A 6,526-nucleotide genomic window follows, 5' to 3' on the forward strand; every position below is an offset into this window, starting at 1 on the left:
GGGGGGGAGAGGTTGGGAGGGGGGGAGAGTGGGAGGAGTGGGAGGCTGGGAGGAGGCGGAAAATTTTTTTTTCTTTCTTAATAAAAAAAAAAACAAAAAAAACCAGTTGCTACAATTGATGGTGGGGTTTGCTGTAAAAGTGAAAACAGCTGTTTTTTAGGATTATTAGAATATTTGTGAGAAGGGGCAGGCTGAGGGGAACTATAGTGTTTGTTCATATGCCAAGGAGAAATAAAAGAAGGGAAAAGAGAATCCAGAGTGTGAGAAGCAGAACAGTAGTGGACTTAGATGGGTATGGGGAAATGTTGCCTCTCCTGGGCCCCAGAGCATCCTGGGAAGAGATCGAGAAGACTGACCCGAGGCCCAGAGCAATGCGGCACTGACAAAGCTTATAGTGAGCTGAGCCTCAAAGCCCGAGAGGACTATGGTGCAGAACTATATGACAATATGTACTCATAAAATCGTTGCCACTACACACTCTGCTTCATTTGCACACTCCAGAGCCTCTGTTGAAGAGCCGTCCCAGAGCCCCTTTCACCTCCTTATTTCTCAGTGTGTAGATGAGGGGATTAAGGGCCGGTGTCATGACAGTATAGAAGAGGGAGATGAACTTCCCATGGGTGTGGGCGTATGAACTGTTCGGCTGGATGTAGATGGCAGTAATACTTCCGTAGAAGAGGGACACCACTATCAAGTGGGAGCCACATGTGCCCAGGGCTCTGTACCAAGCCTGGGCTGACTTGATTCTCATAACTGTCTTGACTATGTATCCATAGGATGTCAGTATCAGTGCTAAGGGTAAAAGCAGCAAGACCAATGAGGCCACAAAGAGCTGGACCTCGTTGGCATGAATGTTCACACAGGCAAGCTTGATCATGGAGGGGACCTCACAGAAGAAATGGTGCAGCCATAGGTGGCCACAACGGGGAAGCCAAAGAGTGACTGTTCCTTGGATGAGAGCATTTCCTATTCCACTGATCCACGAGATTCCTGCTAGAGCCCGGCAGAGCTGTGGATTCATCACAGCTACATAGTGGAGAGGTTTGCAAACAGCAGCATAGCGGTCAAAAGCCATTACTGCCAGAAGAATACACTCAGTAGAGCCCAGAGTCAGAGAGACATAAAGCTGCACAGCACAGCCCACAACCGTGATCGTCTTGGCTGGTCCTTTCAGGTTCCACAGCAGCTGGGGAACAATACTGGTGGTGAAACAGATGTCCACAAGGGAGAGGTGAGTAAGAAAAAAGTACATTGGGGTTTTGAGTTTAGGATCTATTGAAGAGATCAGAATAATTATCGCATTTCCCACCAGAGTGACAAGATAGGAAATTAGAATAACTATGAAGAGGCTTCTTTCCAGCTCTGGCTGGTCTGAGAAACCCACCAGAATGAAGTCGCCATTGACGCTGCTGTTAATCATCCCTGCCACCTGGCGTAGACAAGGTGGAGAACATTGCAAATTAAGGGAAAGTCATAATATCAAAGTCCATAAAATAATCCAAAATGCTGACATTGAAGAAATTTGCAGTGACTGATGGTTCAGGGTCCTTTAGAAGCTGAAGTAAGTTTTGTACAGAAATGGTGCCAAGTTTTAGAGAGGCTACTGTAGAAGTAGTCTTTGCCTGAGTAGACGCTATGAGGAACAGAGACAGTTTGTCACAGAAGAAAATGCATAAAAAGAATAAACATATTTTATCCATTTATAACTTATAACAATTCAGTCAAATTAAATAAAACGTTTAGTGTCTTTAATGTTTGGTATAAATAACAATTATTTTAAAAAAATCTACTTTCTTCAACTACAACCCTTAAACTAGCCATTATTTTAGTTTAAATATATGAACAACAGGTTCTGGAGATTGTAAAGGCTACCTTTGATGTAAAATATCCAACATTTGTTTATTGATGAAACTTTTTAACATTTATGTCAGAATAAGTAAGTTTCACGTGGGAATCATTAGCTCATCCTGTCTACCAGCTGCCAGTTTGGGCAGATAGGATAAGGCAGTGTATTTACACAGCTCCCCTCCCCAGCTATATGATTGTGGGTGTAGTTGCTGACTTTCTGGTTTTGCACTGAATTGAAAGTGAGTGAATCTGAATGTAGCGCACATTTGCTAACTATAACTGGGGTCCTCAGGCAGGTGAAAGAGGCTGCTTCAATATGTACCTAATATCACCTTTTTCTCAAGAATATTAAAGGAACAACTTTAAAATTTTGAAATATTTACTGCTTCCTTTTGTGCCCAGACTGCTACTATGCCCGTGTGTGATGCACTTGGTACCTGGCATCAGTACAACCACCCAGACCTTAAAATTATTCCTTAATTGCAATTAAATATCCTGTATTGCTTTATATTTGGAGAAATTAATTGTGGAAGTAACATATGAGATAATTCTTAACTATTGACAAGCTTCACTTATCATGTAAAACTGTTAGAGAACACTGTGAAAATTAAGTCTGAGAAGGTCAGGTAAGGGATCCAGACACCCAATAATCAAAAACCATGTGAAGTACCTGACTGATGACTAAAAATAAGGAGAGGGCTACACAGTGATTAAAAAAATATGAAGGAACTCCTAAGGAGCAAACCATCTTATGTGCATACATCTATACACACATATACGTATATATACATTGTTATCGTATATGTATATATACAACAGGTATATATATATGTTGTATTAGCTTATATTAAGTATAACATATATTTATTATGTATAGTTCTAATTCTAATAAAGGCCTTCATAGTTACATACACCTGAACCCATACAAACACATATACATGATTATCATTTTCTCACTTTGTTGCCATTAAAGGAATGCAATGAAGACAAATGGAATGAAGACAGATATACCACTTCTGTCCTACTCCTGCTCATGGGCATCTTATCCATCTTGGCCAAGTGAAACACTTCATATCACTTCTAAGATACTCACAAGCACAGGCAGCCTCCAGAGAATGTGATAGGGCAAACTCATGGCCATAGACCAGTTCTTTAATTATTAGAATATACTCATCTTGGCTTTTTAGAAGAATTGTTTTTCTCCTTGATATACTTCTAATCACATGTGAGTTCCATGCTCTTGTTTAACCTAGGTGAGCAAGCATCAATAAAACCCAACTATTGTTGAGAATAACATACATGCAGAAACATAAAACCAAATCATATGTGGTAGAAAACTAGTTGGCAGAAGATAATTTCCTTCACTCTTTCATATGAATAATGTTGAAACAAAACCGAAGGCTGAGCCTCAGAACTCACAATGTTAATACCCTAAAATAGTAGCCCTACAATCAGTGTCTCAGACCCTGTGTTGATTGTAGGGCTACTATTTGAGGGTGTAATTCTCTGGAGACCAGAAATCCAGGAGAGATTATACAAGAATAGAGGGCACTGTGCTGGAAAGGTTCCAGGGACACAGATCTCCCATTATGGCAATTAACCTCATGCTATATTGCATGCAAAGCTGAACAATCCAGAAGGCCATTCATGAGAAGATTATGTTGTTTTTCTGATCTTTCAAAATTATTTAAGTATAAGGAAAAACCCCAAAGTAGAAAATTTTGCATTCATAATCCACATATATATAATTTAAAAAATCAGCTGTTTTATGTTAAATTTCCATCAGTAATTTATTTAGCATATATGTATGTACATGCTTACTGTGCAGATAACATTCAATTCATTTAGCCATAACCAAATGTATTACTACATTCTTTTTTTCATATCTACCCTACCACATTCTCATATGTTTTGCCAGGCCCTGCGTAACTATTTCTACAAATTTAACCAGGTACAAGCAAAATTATGTGTTGCTATTTTATCTCTGCATTAATTCAACACCATCTTTATGATAATCATTCATTTTGACTCAAACTAACAGCAGAGTACAACCTCCACCCACACGGAATTTTGTAATTTTAATAAACCATGGACCACTTATCTATAATGGTACTAGTCGTTATTTTGTTTTTGAGTTCCATATTTAATAGAGAATGCTGCTCTGCATATTTTTGCATGTATTTTTGGGTAAATAAAATGTTAAGTATTTTGATAAAATCTTTTGGCACAGGATTGTTTAGTCACAAAATATGCATGCATCCAGAGTTGATGGATCTGTGGACATGGTATATCCTCCAGTGCACTCCACATTTACACTGCGCAAGCAGATACCCAGCATCTGGGTCACACTCAGCACTTTCTGCCCTTTTAATTTTAGTCATTTTGGTAGTATGCAAAGGGTATCAACCATAATCTTCATTTGTACTCCTTTGATGACTACGGAAGTTGACTAGTTTTTAATCCTGAAATTTGCTTGAGAAAAACCAATTCTACCATTTTGGCCAAATTAAAGACGGTTTTATTAAAATGTTTAACACTGACCATGAAGGAATTTAGTCAAGGACATCACCTGGAAAGTTTCCACCACACTTTCCCATAAGGCTTTGTTGTTATTTTTCAAGAGCTACAACTCCCAGAATCCTAAGAAGTTACCTGGTCCTTGGGCACATAGGACAGGTGGGGCTTACAGGTTAACTTAGGGTCTAAATAGATTGTCTTTTTAAATATGTCATGGAGAGGGTTTACATATAGTACTTGTTGAAGTCTTTAGATTTTTCAAAATTTATTTTTAGAAAAGTAGGTTTTAGGTTTGAAAAAAATGAGAGGATATAGAAGAGCGATGCCTCTTGAAGAATTTTTTCTTATTTAATTCAGTAGCAGAGACTTACAGGTGTCCCTTAATATGTTATGTTTGGATATACAAACTAATAAAATGCAATTTGTGGATATGTAAGTTAATATAGTCGGATGAAGTCAGATAAATCAAACTAATAAAAGTGTGGTTTGTGTTCTTTATTTTTCAAACATATTTGTGATAATTTTATGGCTGGGAATGAATAAGGGGAAATTAGTAACAGGAAAATACTTCGTTGTAAGACAAGTATTAAAGTGAGCACTCCTGTGTGTAGTTCTGAGCAGTAACATTGACTATATTAGAACAATAGGTGATTCTCAGGTTGTCAGATCTTAGTGGCAGGAAGATGAAATCTTGGACTCACATTTATTTCACCAAACACTAATTGTTTATTTCTACTTCAGGTGATAGTATTTTGTCAGTTTTTTTTCAAATACATTTGTGAAGTTCACTGCTGTCAGAATATAAATAACCATAGCAGAATTCTCAGAATAACTTATGAGTTTATAAATCAATAATTTAATTACTTATCATAATTCAAAAGAAAAGACAGTGTGTTCAATTTTGGGTATTTCTAAATTCATAATTCAAAGGAAAAGGAGAACTGAGTAGTTTTAGTATACCAAGTTATTTTATTGTTATCTAAATCCAACTTAAAAATTTGTTAATTTTGCATTAAGCATTATTTTTGTGGATATTTGTAAAAGTGTAAAACAGATAATCAAAGATATACTGCTCTTTTCAGAAACCATAGTCTGTCAAACAAAAAACTAGTCCCAGGTGTGGGTACCTTCTTTTGAGTTGTTGGTTTCCAAAACAACACACGCTATTGACATTTAACTTAGTTGTCTACCAGAATTTGAAGGTAAAAACTCATTGTTGAAGATGCCACACACTTTGGTCATAGGGCACAGGGAAATCCTGTGAGTAACCAGAAATTTCCTCCATGATAGCCATATTTCATAGTTTCAAAAGGTGTTAGGAACATTATCAGGAAAGCAAGGGTAACAACAGACCTACTAACTTGTAAACTCTGTAAAGTACAATAATTATTTGGCTGGAAAGGTTGCCCATTTGTACAACAGTGGTACAATGTCTTGGGGGACAACCAAAATCTGTCTGATTAGATTTAAGACTTACTCAACTAAGCCTATGTCTAGTACTGTCAATTTGGCCAAGAATCCATCATAGATAAGTCATGGATCCCAGGAAGACCATATTATCATTATTTTAATAAATTGATATAGTATACAAGTGCTTTCTTTCTTTCTTTCTTTCTTTCTTTCTTTCTTTCTTTCTTTCTTTTTTTTATTTTCGAGACAGGGTTTCTCCATAGCTTTTTGGTTCCTGTCCTGGAACTAGCTCTTGTAGACCAGGCTGTCCTCGAACTCACAGAGATCCGCCTGCCTCTGCCTCCCAAGTGCTGGGATTAAAGGCATGTGCCACCACTGCCTGGCTACAAGTGCTTTCTAAATACATATTCTTCATGCAGAGATTAGTCCATAACCTTCTCTGCCTTAGAGAACCATCTTGTTGCATTACATAGAAGTCAACGTAAAGAAACACAGTGTTCATAGTGCAAAGACTTACTGTAGAGTACTCTATACTAAGTCTCAGGGAATGCCATGGAAGAGGGAGCTTAAAGATTGTAAGAGATGAAAGTAGGGGGAAAAGGATGTGAAATAGTCTCGTCTACATAAGACAGACAATTACACTCAAGAACTCAATAGGGCTGGCGAGATGGCTCAGCGGTTAAGAGCATTGCCTGCTCTTCCAAAGGTCCTGAGTTCAATTCCCAGCAACCACATGGTGGCTCACAACCAT

At 37.8% G+C, this 6,526-nt stretch overlaps 1 pseudogene; it reads right to left on the reverse strand.

Annotated features, from left to right (window-relative positions):
* Positions 1-406: 406 nt before the first annotated feature.
* On the reverse strand, positions 407-1,420 carry LOC101999722 (annotated as a pseudogene).
* Between the last annotated feature and the right edge of the window lie 5,106 nt (positions 1,421-6,526).

This window comes from Microtus ochrogaster, linkage group LG2 (genome assembly GCF_000317375.1).
Source record: "Microtus ochrogaster isolate Prairie Vole_2 linkage group LG2, MicOch1.0, whole genome shotgun sequence".
Classification (NCBI taxonomy): domain Eukaryota; kingdom Metazoa; phylum Chordata; class Mammalia; order Rodentia; family Cricetidae; genus Microtus; species Microtus ochrogaster.